Genomic DNA, 16,922 nt, shown 5'->3' with positions numbered 1-16,922 from the left:
TTCAAGTGAGGCGCTTTCTGCAGGCGGGACATTTAAGGAGGTAGGCAGAAATCTCAGTCAACATAATAAACACTACTTTAAGGCAATCTGTGTTGTTATTGTGGTCAAATACACACAGAATGTACCATGAGAGACATTGAATACATTCACAGTGTTGTGCACCCACCACCTCTGTCCAGTTCCAGAACATTCCATTCCATCCCCCAAAAAGGAAACCCTTTCCCCATGAGCAGTCACTCCCTATCCCCTGCCTTAGCCCCCAACACCCACAGACCCACGTTCTGTCTATGGATTCGCCTGTTCCAGATGTGTCACACGAATGGGCTTGCACACTATGTGGCATGTGTGTGTGGTGTCAGGACCCTGTGTTCAGGACCCGTCCACGGTGTGATGTGTCCAGTGTCACTCCTTTTCGTGGCTGCGTGGTGCTCCATGCATGGGTGGCCCACACTACACTTACCCATCCATCTGTTGATGGAGACTTGGGGTGTTTCTTCCTTGACCATTGTGGGTCACGTTACTCTGGACGTTTGTACACAAGAACGTTTTCATTTCTCTTGGACACATAACCCGGAAGTGGAATTGCTGGGCCATATGGCTATTCTGGGTTTAATTTTTTGAGGAGCCACTGAACTGTTTTCCACAGTTGCTGCCCCACTTTTACCTTCCTCACCAGCAGCACTTGAGGGTTCCATCTTCTCCACATCCTGGCTGACGCTTCTTATGGTAATTTTTAAAAATATAATACCTGTTCGAGTGGGTGTGAGGTGGTACGTCATCGTCATTCTGATGTGCGTAACGCAATATTTGAACAAATCAGAGTTAATGGGAAAATGTCCACAATGAACAAAATGTCGAAATTTTAGATAAAAATGGGACCCAACCCTGCTCTTGACAGGCACCTCACCAGCTCCCCTCCTCCCAACCCTGGGGCGGCTGCCCCTGGCCCCCAGCTTTACCCTCCCCACACCTGGACCGGGTTCAACATTTTCTTTGCTCTGGAGGAGTCATGTCCCTCTGACATAGGATGCATTTTAGGTGCTGATTGGGTGGGTTTTCTCCACCTCTGGAAGGCCAGTTCCAGGAAGCAGCGGTTTGTGCCTGCCTTCGGTACTGCTGGACCCCCAGCCCCAGGACCCATGCCCGGCTCAGAGCTGACTAAATGGGGAATGGGGGAGTGGATGGATGGATGACTGAAGGAATGAGTGGTAAGGATCCGTGGGTTTGGGGATGAATCTTATGAGATAGGCCCCCAAGAGCATTTAGCCACGTGGCGGGCACATGACATTCCAAATTCAACGCTATGGCCTCTGGCTGGTGAGGCTCTGAGCATGACATGCCACAAACAGCAGTTCTTCCCCCACCAGACCCTTGGGAACAAACCCACCAACCCAAATCCTTCTTTATTGTATCACCCATGCTTTGCATGCTTTACTTTAAATAGTAGTTAGAGGGGCTGTGATACATCCTGTTGTTTGTGTATTTTGCAATCTCTGTCTTCTTCTCCATTCCCAGAACTCAGCCACACGACAAGCATGTATTGAGCACCTACTGTGTGCCTGACCCTGTAGGGATGCCATCACCCACACAGACCCCAGTCTTAACGGTCTCACAGGGGAGCTGAATGTCAATAACAGAACTACACAAACAGCTACACTGTTCTGACCCATCAGCAAACCCCTGGGTTCCAGCTTCACAAATACACCCAGATGCACCTGCCTGCTATTTAGGAGCCCCCCTAGAGGCGCCCTGGGTCATTTGCAGGGTCCCCACCATTCTCTGAGCACTTCCTGACGTTCTGGCCTCATGAGGTGCTCAAGCTCATTTTGTCCTTTACCTGCCCTGGCCCTGGTGTCAGCTGTCTCTCCAAGGAGCCTGGTTCCTTTTCAGGGAGAATGGTGTTTAGAAACCAAGACCTGGGTTCTGGGTGTGCTCAAACTAATGGGGCTTTGTTGCCCCCAGGCCCTTCCAGGGAGCAGAGCTGAGAAATGCACATGCACATATTCACATATTAATGTCTAAATCTACCTGCCATTTATCTATCTATCTATCTATCTATCTATCTATCTATCTATCTATCTGTCTATCTATCTATCATCTGCCATCTATGGTAGACAGGAACTGTGACTTCACATTGCTGTCTCTGGTTCCATTCCACCATCCCAGGATTTTTCCTTTCCTTCTTTCCACATTTTCACTGCTTCTCCAGCAGCGGGAACCCGGCTCAGAGGGGGAGCTTTAAACACAGAAATGAGGTCATGTCCCTCTGTGGGCTCCCTAATGCACTTTATTATTACTGTTTACAAAACAAACTATAATTTTGTGTGAAGTTCTCACAGATGGAAACTAAATTGAGTATTTATTCTGTACCTTACATTGTACCATGTATTTCAATGGCCTGTTTAGTGCAACATAAAGAAACGCACAATTTTTGGCTTGCTTGTGGCTTACATTTAAAAAAAATATGGAATGCTTCAGGAACTTGCACGTCCTCCTTGTTTAGGGGTCATGCTAATCTCTGTACTGTTCCAATTCTAGTATATGTGCTGTGAACATGAGCAACCTTAATACATATTCAAGGAGATTTGAAGTCCTCCCCAGGAACCCCCACCAGGCCCTGCATGACCTGCCCTGTCCCTTCCCCCAGTCTCACTCCCTCTGCTCCAGCCACATAGGCCTCCTGGGTGTTCCCCCCACATGCCAGACCGGTGCTGCCCCAGGGCCATTGCACGGCTGTGTCTGCTGCCTGGGAGGCTCTTCCTCTGACTGCTACCTGTCCTATCCCTCACTTCCTCCAGGAATCAATGCAGATGTCACTTCCTTGGAAAGGCTGTCCTGGGCCTCCCTAAAATAGCCATCCCCTCACTCAACGTTCTCTATTTTTCTTTACAGCAACATCCTGGTCTTTTTACTTCTTTTATGTCCTTACTGTCCCCACTAGAACACCAGCTCCACAAGGCACACTGTCCCCACTAGAACACCAGCTCCACAAGGCACAACTGAATCTTTTTATTCCCTCCACAGAGCTTGTCACACAGCAGGTGCTTAGTGGGTATGAAAATCATGCTTCTCAGGGTCAGGCTGCCTAGCAAAACTGCCCTAACAAAACACCACAGATTGGGCGGATTACAGACAATAAACATCTATTCCTCGCGGGTCTGGAGGCTGCAAAGTCCTAGATCAGGCTGCTGGCAGCCGGGTGTCTGGGGCGAGCTCTGTTCTGGGCTTACAGGCGGCCGCCCTCCCGCTGTGTTCTCACACGGCCTTTCCCTGGGGAGTGCACGTGGGGAGGCTTCTCCTCCTCTTCTTATAGGGATACCTGGGCTATCAGATCGGGGCCCCACCCTTATGACCTCGTTTAACCTTAATACCTCCTAAGAGCTCCATCTCTGGGAGGGCTTCCCCCAAATGAGCAATGTGATCTTCAGCCTGGTGGGACAGGACTGCACGTGAGAGGCTTAGAGAAGGAAATGGCTGCCGAGATGGGTGAGTGCCGAGGGGCCTGGGGGTCAGTGGACAAGGGGGAGAGCAGGGAGGGGAATGAATGGACTCACTCGGAGGGTACTGGGGAGGCACGGAAGGTTCAAGCATCGCCAGAGGGCAGCACATCCCACTTGGCTTTCGAAACCTGCCTCTGTCTGCTTCCAGAAGCGAAGGAGGCAGGGGGATTCTGTGACACTGTGGGTCCTCTCCTCCGGGAAGACTATTACAGATTATATTTTACGATGGCACCCGTAGACAGACAGCTAGAATCCAGGCTACGTGTACGAGGAAGTCTTCGTGATTCTGGCATTCATTGTTTTCTTCTGATTCTAAAGGAGCTTGAAGCATTTTCCTGGGCCCCTAAAAGGACCACAGGCCCCTGGCACTGCCCTGTGGACACATTGGCCCCAAGTGAAGGAAACATGGGGAGGGCAGAGAGGAACTGGGGTGGGGGCTGGACAGGGTGGGGGTCCCGGTGGGGAGGGAAGGGCTGGATGGGGTGGGAATTCAGCAGAGTGGATGTCTGAGGTGACGACGGGGCTGGCAAGAGGGAGGGCAGAGACACTCTGAAAGTGAGCTGGCCTGGGAGATGGCGTGGGGGGCGACTTGCGAGTTCAGTTTTGGACATGCCGAGTTCGAGGTCGCTGTGAAAGCCCCACAGAAATGTCTTTGGATGGAAATGGATGCTTCGGATTTCGTTGAAATTAAAAACTTGTGTGCATCAAAGCCACCCCCAGGACAATGAAAAGACAGCCCAGAGTCTGGGGGGAAACTGTTGCAAAGCCCGTAACTGATAAGGGTCCGTAATCCAGAATATATCAACTCCTACAACTCAACAAGGGAACCAAACAAACCACCTAACTCAAGAATGGGCAATAGACTCAAATAGATGTTTCTCCAAAGATGACATACATGGACAACAAGCTCATGGAAAGATGCTGAGCGTCATTGATCATTAGGCAACGTGAATGGAAACCTTGGTGAGATGCCCCTTCACGCCCACTGGGACGGTTATACCAGAAAATGTAAACTAACAAGAGCTGGAGAGGAAATGGGGAAACAGATCCCAGGGCGTTGCTGGTAGGAATCGGGGGTGGGGGGGGAGCAGTCGCCACGGAAGCGGTCTGGCTGTGTCTGCCAAAGCTGAGCGGAGAATCACCGGCAGCACAGCAATTCCACCCCGGGGCATGGACCCCGGAGCGCTGAAGGCAGGGACCCGAGCAGACATTCGTCCACCCACATGGATAGCAGCCTTATTCACGAGGGCCATCTTCTCCATCAGGAGATAAATGGGTAAACAAAATGTCACCATCTTAACCCATTTCTAAGTGCACAGTGGGTCCTGTGTGGTGGGAACTGTTCCAAGCCTTCCCATGCATCCATTCACTGACCAGCAACCCATTTTGCAAAAGGGGACCATGGAGATTCAGAGGGAATGTAGTCCGGTGGGAGGCCAGCCAGCCGGGCAGGCCAGGAACCCAGGCCTCTAGCGGTGTCCCCGCCACCCAGGGCCATGCTGGACCACAAATGTGTTTTGTTTTTGTGTGTTTCTTTCTCCCCAGAGCTTGCGGCTGTGCCCTTGGGAGCCTGGCATTGGCAGGGTGGGGAACCTCTCTGTTGAGGTGTTTAACAGCCTTTAAAAGGTGTTCCCAGCATCCCCCTGGGGCTGCGTGTGATTAGGCACAGTGATTAGGAGGCCACCTCCTGTGGGCTCGTGTCTGGGGATACCTGGGGACATCTGGGGACTGGAGACCAGGGAGGCATGGCTGCCCACCTGACCTGCCCTCCAGAGGCCCCACTGACACCTTCCCAAGACATCCAAGGGCCAAATTTGTGACACGGGGGGCTTTGTGATGGGGGTGCTGTGTGGCTCTGGACAAGTCTCTGTCCCTCTCTGGGCCTCAGCTTTCCCATCTGTCCAGTGGGAAAGGACATAATGTGGCTCAGCAGGACCCTGCTCCCTGGTGCCCAGATGCCCACAGCCCCTCCCTTAACTACATCAATGGGCCCTTCATTGTAAGTGGCCAGAGTGTGCTGAGTTCACCCATGCTGCGAAACGGGCCCCATGATCATCGGAGCCTCAGCCACTGTCTAACACCAGGAGCAGACACGCCCCGACGTGCTGCTGAACGGGGCCTGTGTCCACACCGTGTGCATGAGTGCTGTGGACGCCCGCTGCCGCTGCCGGGGATGGTGTTAGCCGGCAGGGCCTTTGGGAGGTGATTAGGGTTGGTGAGGCCGTGAGGGTGGGCCCGCATGGTTGGGATCAGAGCCCTTGGGAGGAGAGGAACGGCCTGAGCTCCCTCTCCCTGTGCCATACAGGGACCCTGCCAGCACCTTGATTTTGGACTTCTGGTCTTCAGAGTCACGAGAAATAAAGTTCAGTTGTTTAAGCCACTCAGTCTGTGATATTTCATTTTGGCAGCCTGGGCAGATAAAGAGAATCAGGTAAGTAACTTAATGCCCAGAATTAATGCTTCAGAGAACTTAATGCTTCGGAGACCCAGAGGCTCAGAGAGGACAAGACACCTCCGTAAGGTCACACAGCCTCAGGAATTCACAGAGGTGAGAGAGTAGTTCTCAATCTTCTGTGTATCTCCCCAACCTTACCCAGGCCCCCACAAACCACACCAGGGAGGCAGTGAGCCTTCTGGTTAACAGCCTCACGGCAGGTCGCAGTCCTCGCCTGGCATTCCACGTCCTGTTGGAGACTTCTGGTCCTCATCTGCAAAGCCAGAGTCACACTAGTTCCAGAATGGGGTAAGGATGGAATGACATTGGGCATGAGGGTCCCTTAGCCGGAGTAAGGTTAGCTCAGAGGCAAGAGCCCTCGGGCAGCTGTCCTCTCTGACCCTTGGGTTCTTCTTTAGCGTGAGCATATTGTCAGTACCTACTTGAGTACAGTGCTTAAACAAAGACTTGAGTCCATGGGACTAAAGTGCCCAGAACAGGGTCTGGGACCAGCAAGTGCTTGATATACAGTTGACCTTTGAACAGCTCTGGGGTTAGGGGCACTGACCCCCTGAGCAGTCGAAAATCCCTCTAGAACTTTTGACTCTCCCCAAACTTAACTACTGATAGCTTCCTGTTGATTGGAAGCCTTACCAATAACATAAACAATTGACACATATTTGCTGTTATATGTATTATATACCGTATTCTTAGAGTCAAGTAAGAAAGGAAATTTTTTTCAAATTGTCACAAATCTCCAAAATCTTTTCCAATATGCTTATTGAAAGAAATCTGCATGTAAGTGAACCTGCGTAGTTCAAACCTGTGTTGTTCATGGGTCAACTGTACGTTAATTTAAAAAAATGGTCATAAATACAAACCTGTTCGCAATGTCCATGGACTCTTCCAGAGCAGGCGAGTGTCTGCTTTTCCCACTAACTGGCCTGTCCGCTTGGGTCACCGCAGGGCACATGTGGCTATTTGCATTTAAATGTAAATTAAAAGCAATGACAGGAAATTAAAAATGCAGTCCCCTGTTGTCCTGGCCGTGTCTCAAGAGCTCAGCGGCCACCAGCGGCCAGCATGTTGGAGGCCCCGAGCTAGAACATCGCCGTCCTGGCAGAAGGGCTGGTGGGTAGCGCTGCCTGGAAACGCTCCCCGCAGGCTGGGGTGCGGGCTGAGAGGGCGCAGCTCCACGACCGTCCACACGGGGTCAGCGTGTCCCAGCAACTGGGGCCCCAGGCAGCCGCTGAGCAAGGCGACTGAAACCTCGCTCGCACAACCGTGGCAGGCACAACCGTGGCAGGCACCCACCGCGTGCAGGCCCCGTGCTGGGCACGGCGTGGTGCTGCAGCCTGCCGCGGGGTCCTGCCCGCTGACCCCGGTCGCTGGGACCGGGTCATCCCCTGTGGGGCCGTCCTGGCCCCCACCCTCTCCATGCCCAGAGCGCCCTCAGTCGTGATGACCACAGATGTCCCCCGCTCCCCCCCCGCCGCCCAGTGTCCCCTTTCCCCAAGAAATGGCACCAACATTACTGACTGGCATTGGGGGGGGCGAAATCGCACTCAGCTGGGAATCCCCGTTCTAGTGAGAGAACTCAGCACACGCAAGGAGTTAAATGATGAAATAAGATAAAATAAATTAAGGTGACAGTAAAATAAAGGATAAAAATTAATCAATAAAAATAAATTGATAAAAAGTGAGATAAAAGAAAAGAAAAGTAAATGAATAAAAACAAGGTAAAAATAAATAAAATAAAAATAAGTTAACGAAAACAAAAAATAAAAATTAATAAAAACAAGACAGGTAATAAATAAAATAAGATAAATTATGAAATAAGGTTGATAAGGGCGGGGGCCTTCAGACTGCATTTGACCATGACATCTCTATCTGGTTAAAAAATATATACCTGTGCATATGTATGTGTGTACCACACCCACCCACACTCACGACATGCCTGTAAGTGGCACAGGGTAACACGTGCCCTCACAAAGCATCATGCATTATGGAATTTCATATTCTACTTCAAATAAAAATGTGCTTAACACCACTGAACCGTACACTTAAAAATGGTGAAGATGGTAAATTTTATGTTGTGTGTATTTTACTACGACTAAAAATAAAAAAATAAGTAAAAATATGTAAAAAGAAAAATTCCCCAAAACCAAAAAACCTCAAACCTGCTTGCATAGGGCAAACAGAGCAGGTCACAGACATTACCACCCCCTCAGGCCAGGGTTGGGTGGGAGGCAGGGTCCTGGGGTGAGGGAAGGGGGAGGGATTACAGGATTTAGGGCTGCCAGGTAAACCCCCGATGTGCATGGGGCATTATACTAAAACATAAGGGTTGTTTATGGGAACTTCCCATTTAACTGGGTGTCCTGTTTTTCTTTGCTGAATCCAGAAATCCTGCCTGGGCTGCATGATGCTGCCTCTTGGAATCCTTTCTAGGACTTGTTCTAAGATGAAAAAGCAAATACCCATTTCCTATGGTGATTGCCCAGGGGGTAAATGCGTTCCTACACACAGTCGTGGAGAATGGAGACAGACAGGAAGAAAGCCCTCAGAAATTGTGAGCTCTTCCTCTCTCCCCGCAGCGTACAGGGGTCTCCTATGGCCCAGGTGCCCGCTGGTATCTGCCCTGCTCCCCCCAAACCCCAACCCCCACTGAAACCTGCCTGGGAACCTTGACAGCTTTTATTGCTGGACAGAGATAAGGGCTAATAAAGGGCGAGTTTCCAGTGAAACTCGAAACCAGAAGCCTTTGCACCCACAGCTCTCAGAAGCCTTTTGTGCCGAGACGCTGACTGGGGAAGGATTCCAAGCCAGACCCCGCTCCCCTGCTCTGTGCCTCAGTTTCCCTCTCTGAAGAACAGGGCAGGGAGACAGGAGTATTTCCTAAAGACATGATGGTTCTTCCTGAAGCGCACTGTTGATGCTAGTGAATATTGCGGGGTGCGGGGAAGCATACTTAACAACGGTTTTGGGCTGTGACCCCACGAGGCAGGATGCGTGTGCGGTCCATTCTGCTTATTCACAGCAGCTGTCTTCTCTGACGTCTTCCCATATGAACACACACCCAACCACGGCTGCAGGTAGAAATGCAGGATTAGGTTCCTACCAGCCTCTGCTCCATACCCTTTTCATCCACGGATCGGACATAACCCTGTGTTATGTGTGTTTCTGTTCAAAGACACCTGATTTAATACAGGTTGTTGATTCATTAACACAATTGACGACAGACACCCTGTACCTTGCACCTGAATGAAGCTGATCTCATGCGTGTTTTCTCTGTAAGGCACGTCATGGCCTTCCTGTGCTTAGAACACTAGCCAGCCCCTCAGCTCTATGCTCAGGGGCCATTTCTGACAGCAAAATCACCTGCAGAAAACACCGCATTCAGCAGACCATGAAAAGGACACTGGTTTACAGTCTGAGCTGAACCTTAGCTGGGAATGTGCACCTAGGGTGACATATATTTTGGCACCCTGCAAATGGCTGCAGAGCACCTCATGTATTGATTTTGGAGTTACAAAGAAATGTTAGTGAGCAGGTGAATTTGTGAGTTTGGGTCCCATGATTAATGAGGATGCGCTGTATATACATAGACTTATTTTTGTCTATATATTTCTCAGCTCTGTCCGCTGAGAGGGCCTTGAGGCAGACACCCCAGGTGCAGTAAGCACACTTAGCACTCAGATGTTGGCTTCTAAACACCATTTGTGATAAAAGGATCCTGTGTTAACCATGCCTGCTAGTTTCCTTTGTTTTCTGAAGCTTTGACATGCTCGCTGACCCTGGAGAGACGGTCCACCCCAAGGCTAGCTAATTCCTCCAGATAGCAAAAAACTCACCTGTGACTGTCTTTCACATGCAAGTCAACCAATCCAGAGTCCGCACCCCACCCCTTCCTTTATGGGGCTCTCACGTAGAGCCACTACCCACTGCCCTAATCACCCCAGGGCCAGGTAACAGTTGGAACTAAGGGTAGTCCCAACCCCTGAGACTGCTGAAATTATTCACTTGAGCCAATGCTAACTCTGTTAGCTTGCTTACCCTGCCTCACCCAGTCCTTCCCATGAAATCATAATAAAGGGAATGCTCTTACCCAGGCCCTCCTCCTTGCCTTCCGACCCACCGTGGTGCTTCCCCATGTGGCCCTGCGGTGGGCCCTGCCTCCTGTTTCTAGAGATCTGTGAGGATAAGCTTTTTCCTTTGTGACATTCTGGGTACATTTAAAAACATATCCAGAGTTCATTGGAGAAATGGCCAATTCTGGGGCTGAGGTTTGGAATCTAGAAGATTATCCTGACGCATCTTTTTATACCAGAAGGTAGAGAAGTGCTCATAGAAGGGTGGGGCACCACTTCGAGGGGCCCCACTGGGCCAGCCGGGGATGGTTTGAGCACCAGAGTAATGAAAGACAATAAACAAGTTCTAAATTTTTTAAAAAGTGAGACCCCACGAACTCATCCTAAAAATAAATAAATAAATGAAGTGAGAGGGATGGGGGTGAGAGAGGGTGTCAGAGAGACAGGGAAAGCCAGGCTGGGAAGGGAGGCATCTTCCACTGGGGGAACAGCATTCCAGGTAGAGGGAACAGCCTGTGCAAAGGCCTTGGGGCAGGACCAGTACTGGCTTGTTGGAGGAACAGAGAGGAGGCCTGAGTGGGGGGAGCAGAGGGAGGGATGGGGAGAGAGGGAGGAGGGGAGGGCAGGGAGGGGACAGGGCAGGTCCTGCAGGACCTGGCCGCCAGGGAGGCCTCAGGCTTTAACCCTGAGGGAGGTGGGCACCCTCGAGGGCTGTGGGGAGAGGAGGGGAACCAGATTCAGGTTTAAATTGAGTCATAAATTCAACAGGAAGAGGTTTCTCCACTGGCTCTATGCCTGGGATCTGAGCTACAGTTGTCCCTGGCCACTTATGGGGGCATCTCAGGACCTGCCTCAGCCCCCCACCCCGGGGGCTCCTCTGGGGTGGTTAAATGTGCAGCTTCCCGGGCCTGGCTCTCTGCAGAATCTCACCTGGTGGAGTGATGGCAGGCTCTCCACCGTGAACGTCCTTCCAGGAGTTTCTGATGCTTACACTCAATGAAGCTGGAAGGGAGAAGCCGTGTGAAAGGCCTGGGGCATTGCCAGGCTGTAGCCCCTGGGTGCAAGCTCTTTTGTCCTAACTTGGGAATAAGAAACTCAGCCTGCCCACAGGAATAAATGGTTTATAACTTTTTTTAAGAGAAAGTCCTGGCTCAGTTATTTCCCTGAGGTCTCAGTGGTGGCTGGAATTAGTAAAATGCAAGACTTCAGTCAGGCATTTGTTCATTCATTCATATTTAGTCTACTCCTTGATGCCCCTTCTGTGACCAGCCACATACTGTGCAGACCCTGAGGGCTCAGTAAAGACAGATTCTTAGTCCTGGCCATTGAAAAGTCCCCAGTTTGGAGGAGACAGTTGTGGACATTGATGCTCTTGGTCCCAAGGAGCAGAAGAGGGGAACAGGGGCTGGAAAGCTACAAGGAAGGGATAAAGTATTTGTCAGAAGGAGACTAGCAAAGATTGTGCAGAGGTGGGGGCATTTGGTTGGGGCTTTGAAGGATGAATCGAAGTTCATGTCCAGCTATTGAGAAACTCCCAGTCTGGGGGAGACAGGGTCAGACACAGATGCTCCCAGCCCTGTGAGGTAGGGGCTAGGGCAGAGGGTGGGACCTGGGGTTGGAGGAGCTCAGGAATAAGGAACTGGGTTCTGTGTATAGGGAGAGATAGGGAAGGCTGCATGGAGGAAGAGATGATGGAGGTGAGTTGTTGAAAACTGGCAAAGCAGAGAGGATGAGGAAAGTGTTCCAGGCAGATGGCATAGCATATGCAAATGCTCCGGGGTTTGAATGTGCATGGAGTATTCGCAGGGACTGCAGCAAGTTCAGTCTAAGAACAAGGCTAGGAGGGAAGTTTCTGGGGGATTTGAGGATGGTTGTGTTCTCAGGAGTGTGGTCATGCAGGGCTGAGGCTAAGGGAGCCTATGGCTAAGGAAGGGATGAAGTTTCTGCTGCAGGGGAAGAAGGAGAAGTCTGTGTAGAGGAGGGAGCATTTGAACTGAGGTTTTGACGGGTGAGTAGTTGTTCATTAGCCCTGGCCTTTGAGCAGCCCATAGACTGGGGAGGAAGGTGTGGATAGAGCCAAGAAAGAGTACGAGACAGGTGTGGGGAGCCCGGGGTGGGCAGGTCTGTGCCTGGAAGGGTCAGGGGACTCACTGCTTCCTTCAGTCCCACCTTCCCAACAGCTTGGCCTGAGCTGGAGGCTGGGGACACAAAAATGACAGAACTCCAGTCTTTGTCCCCCAGGAATCCCCTGGGGGTGGGGAGCAGGGAGAGGGTGGGCCTGGAAGGCTCCCCAGAAGGCAAATTGAGGGAAGAGGGATAGCACCGCAGGATTAATAAGTAATAATAATCATTATTATAACAAAACAACACTTCGGGACTGTTCACTGTGTACTAGGCCTTGTTTTAAGCACTTTACATAAACCCTCTGAGATAGACAACTGTGACATCTCTGTTTTACAAAAAAGGAAATGGAGAAAGATCGCATCACTACATCAAGGTCACGGAGCTGGGATTTGAACCCAGAAATTGCAGGTGCACAGTCTGGGGTATTACTGAGCAGTCAGTCCACTTCTTGCCATTCCCACAGCCACCCTGTCACCATGCCACCTGGACCAGCCTAGCACCCTCAGCCCTGGTCCCTGTCCCGCCCTCCCCTCCACTGTCTGTCCTCCCCATGGCCACCAGAGGGCGACCCTGAGCCAGGGCAGGGTCAGGTCTCCCCTCCTGCCTTGGAGGTAGAAGCCTACTCTCTCCCTGTGGCCCACAAGACCCTGCAAACCTGCCCATCCCCTCCCTCCCTCCCCACCACCTTGGGGCTCTGCTCCAGCCCCAAGGGTCTCCTGACTGTTCCTCCCACTTGCTGGCCTGGGGCTGCCCCAGGACCTTTGCACAGCTGTGTCCTCTGCCTGGAACACTCTTCTTGAAGACACACTGGCGCCTTGGTCACTTCCTCAGAGTCATCCCTTAATCCCCGTATCTGATATTCTATTTATTTTCCAAGCCCCACTCTGCTTATTTTCTTTAGCATTTACTCCTAATGCCAATCAATACATTTTACTTACATTGTTTATTATCTGCTTGTCTCCACTTCAAATGAGGCCCCATGAGGGCTGGAAGATTTGTCTCGTTTCCTTCATGGCTGTGTCCCCAGCACCCAGAAGCATGCCCTGATCACAGTAGGTGCTTAATACATGTTTGTTGAATGAAAAACGGGCTCTGTTGTGTTCATCTAGCCCGTTATAATGTCAATTATAACGAGCATTTACTGAGTGCCTTCTGTGTGCCAGACTATGTGGGAATTCTTTATTTGTTTTTATTTATCATTGATACACATATTTTTGAGCTATAGTTCACATACCACAAAGTTCACCATTTGAAACCGTACAATTCCGTGGTTTTTAGTTTATTTACTATGTTGGGCCACCATCACCACTAATTCCAGAACATTCCATTGCCCCCAAAAGCAGCCCTGTCCCCATGAGCAGTTACCCCCACCCCTCCCCAGCCCCCGGCACCACAAACTCACGTTCAGTCTGCGGATTCACTGCTGTGGACGTGTCACAGAAATAGGCCCACACACTGTGTGGACTCTGCTGTATCTGGCGTCTCACTGAGCACCGTGTGGTCAGGGTCTGTCCACGTGGAATGTGTGGCCAGGCTCCGCTCCTGTTCGTGGCTGCATGGTGCTCCCTGTGCTGATGGGCCACGTTGTGTGTGTCTGTTCCTGCTTTGGTGGACATTTGAGTTCCCCCCTTTGGAGCTGCCAAGGGTAGTGCTGTTATCAACATTCATATACAAGTTTTTGTTTGAACACCTGCTTCCAGTGCTTTAGGACAGCCCCCTGGGGAGGCCTCGCCGGGGAAATGGCAGTCACGTGTTTCCCTCCTGGAAGAACCGTAGGATTGCTTTCCATAGCAGCTGCCCCAAGTGCCATTCCCAGCAGCCGTGCACAAGGGTTTGTCTGCCCCCTACCCCCATCCTCGTCAGCACTTGTTATGATCTTTCTTTCGATTCTAGCCATCCTAGTAGGTGTGGAAGGATATCGCATTGTAGTTCTGATTAGCATTTCCTGAATGCAGAATTGTGCTGGGCGCTTTTTTTTCCTAAAAACCACACAAAGCAACGCGTACTGGGTGTCTATATGCACGCAGCATCTCCTCAGGTGTTTATTGGCGGATGGACATTCTTACCATCACCCCTGTTTTAACAGAGGCTCAGAGAGAGACAGCGCCACCCTGAGAGTCACACAGCCTGTGGGGAGCATGTGAGGTAAGAACCACACAGTTTGACTCCTGCCTACTTACTAGCTGCCCTGAGCACCTGTGTGCAAATCTTGAAGGGACGTAAGTCTTATTTCTGTTGGGTAGGAATGCCTAGATCCCCCGTGGAGGAGCAGGATTGACCTTTTGAGACCCTGCCACGCTGCTTTGCACAGCGGCTGCGCACTTCACATCCCCTCTGGCTGGAGGGTGAGGGTTCCAGTCACCCCCTATTCTCACCTGGCCTTTGCATAGTCAGGCCTTTTCATCTTAGCCACTGTGGCAGGTGGCACCTCGCCGTGGCTTCCTCTATGCGAGGTGTCCATGTGGTATTGGTCATTTCCTTTATGGGAGCAGAGGCGGGCGCTGGCCCCTTCCAGCACTAAGGCCTGAGGAAGGGCACAGGCATGGTTTTGGTGGCACCTGCTCTGGCCTCAGGTGCCTCTGCCAAAGTGCCCGTGCCAGCCCAGGCCCCACTCACCTCTGCGCTCAGGGGTGTGCCAGGGACAGCCTTGCTCCCCGGCCTCTGGACCCCTCATAAAATCGGACTCCTCAACGCTTGGGGGGCCAACTTCCAAGGCCAAAGGAGGCCAGCAGGCCACAGGGAGCCAGCAGGGTGGGGCCTCCCAGCCGTCAAGGCGTGGCAGGGTGGACTTTGTGTCTCTGGGCCTCTGGCTGGGGAAGCTAAAGTCAGCGTTTAGTAACTGGTTGGGCCCCGGGGTCAGTTCACCATCTCTCTATAGGCCTCAGTGTCCCCACCTTACCCACTGGGGAACTTCCCAATGCTCACCCGGCCCTGGGCACACAGGATGTACTTAGTGAACTGATGGGAATGACAGACACCCCTGCTGATCTGCTCCCTGCTGCCGACTGCTTCCTCCCCAGTGCTCAGGGCACAGCTGCGTGGTGGGGGTGTCACCGGTGAGCAGATGCACCCCACTTCTCCATGCTATTTGTCTGCCTTGTCTTAACTGCAGCCCCAACGCTCCCAGCCCCTGCTTCAGTGTCCTTTTTGAACATTTAAGCATTTATTAAGCACCCACGGTATACTTTACCTCCAGTACAGCACCTCCAGAGAAAGCGCTCTCTCTCTCCCTCTCTCTCTCTTTTTTTTTATAACATTATTTAGTTTAATTGGCATGCAATGGCCTGCACATGTTAAAAACATACAATTTGAGTTCTGTCATATGTCTGGTACCCTGCAACCACGGGCACGATCAAGACAGGGAACAAACACTTCCACCACTGCAGAAAGGTCCTCGGGCCCCTCCATGTCCCCACCTCCCATCCCCAGGCAACCAGCAGTCTACTCTCCATCACGATCCTTTGCCACTGTTGGCATCTTCCAGAATTTTATGTAAATGGACTCACATGGCACATCATCTTTTGTGTCTGGCTGCTTTCACTCACCGTAAGGCTTTCAGGATTCATTCGTGTTGGTGTGTGGTTTTCCCTTTTTATGGCCGAGCAATATTCCAGTGCACGGGTGGACCGCGGCTCATCCATTCACCTGTCGGTAGGCATTCGTTTCTGGTTTGGGGTGTTAAGAAGAAAGCTGCTATGAACATTTATGTACAGGTCTTGTGTGGACGTAACTTTAGTTTCTCCTGGGTGCATGCATTAGTTACCAATTTCTGCATAACAGATCCCCCCTCCCCCCTGAATCTTGGTGCTTTCAGACAGTAAACAGTCATCCCACACAGTGTCTCAGGGGCAGGAACGTGGGGGTGATTTCGCTGGATAGTTCTGGACTGGGGTCTCTCATGAGGTTGCAGTCAAGACATTGGTGGGGCTGCCTTATTTGACGGTCTGACTGGGGAGGAGGAGCCGCTTCCAGGACAGCACCCTCATGTGGCTGTTGGCAGGAGGCCTCAGTTCTGCTCCGTGTGGCTTCCCCAGGAGACAGTAACAGTGAGCGGGAGTCCAAGATGGAAGCCACAGATATTTTATCAGCAAATCTCTGAAGTCTCGCCTGCTATATTCTATTTGTTAGAAGTGAATCACTAAACTCAGCCCACACCCCAAGCAGGCAGGGGGGATGAATTGCACAAGACCATGAATACCTGGAAGTGGGGTTCACTGAGGGGCCATCCTACGGGTTACCTATCACTGTACCCTAGTATTTAAATGTTTAAGCAAATAATAAGGTTTGACTGTGTACGTCGCAATAACCTTCTCCTTGGTTATGTACAACAGCTCGCTGAGAAAACTGATATATATGATGCCCACTTTACAGTTGGGGAAACAGGCCCAGAGAAGTTAAGTTGTCCACTTACAGTCCACTGCGGAGAAGGCAGCTAAAGGAAGATTGTATCCTGAGGTTTAAGCCCTGCATGAGGAGGAGGCCAATGGTGGCAGGAAACAGGAGCAAGCAAAGGAAGAATGTGCAATTATTTTGATTTTCTGGAGAAAAAGGAGAAGCACGAAGGAGAGCTGGGTTCTTTCACAGATTTCATGAGCACCTACGAAGCGCCCACTGTCCACCAGGTGCTGTTTTAGGCCCTGGGGACACTGCAGAGAACAGGATGGACAAAATTCCCTGCACGTGTGGAACTCACACACAGATGAACGATGGTGCTCGTCTCTGTCCACTCCAGCACCTGGAACACAAGAGTGCTGCTGGTGGAGGGAAGAGGCC

At 51.3% G+C, this 16,922-nt stretch overlaps 1 non-coding gene across 1 annotated transcript; it reads right to left on the bottom strand.

Moving 5' to 3' along the window:
• Positions 1-2,458: 2,458 nt before the first annotated feature.
• Positions 2,459-2,562, bottom strand: LOC118915284 (U6 spliceosomal RNA). The gene has a single exon (XR_005026018.1). It is a non-coding gene; the product is annotated as a U6 spliceosomal RNA (small nuclear RNA).
• Between the last annotated feature and the right edge of the window lie 14,360 nt (positions 2,563-16,922).

This window comes from Manis pentadactyla, chromosome 12 (genome assembly GCF_030020395.1).
Source record: "Manis pentadactyla isolate mManPen7 chromosome 12, mManPen7.hap1, whole genome shotgun sequence".
In the NCBI taxonomy this organism is placed as follows: domain Eukaryota; kingdom Metazoa; phylum Chordata; class Mammalia; order Pholidota; family Manidae; genus Manis; species Manis pentadactyla.
Note: the sequence above shows the minus strand (reverse complement) of the source record. Positions and strands in the feature narration are given on the sequence as shown.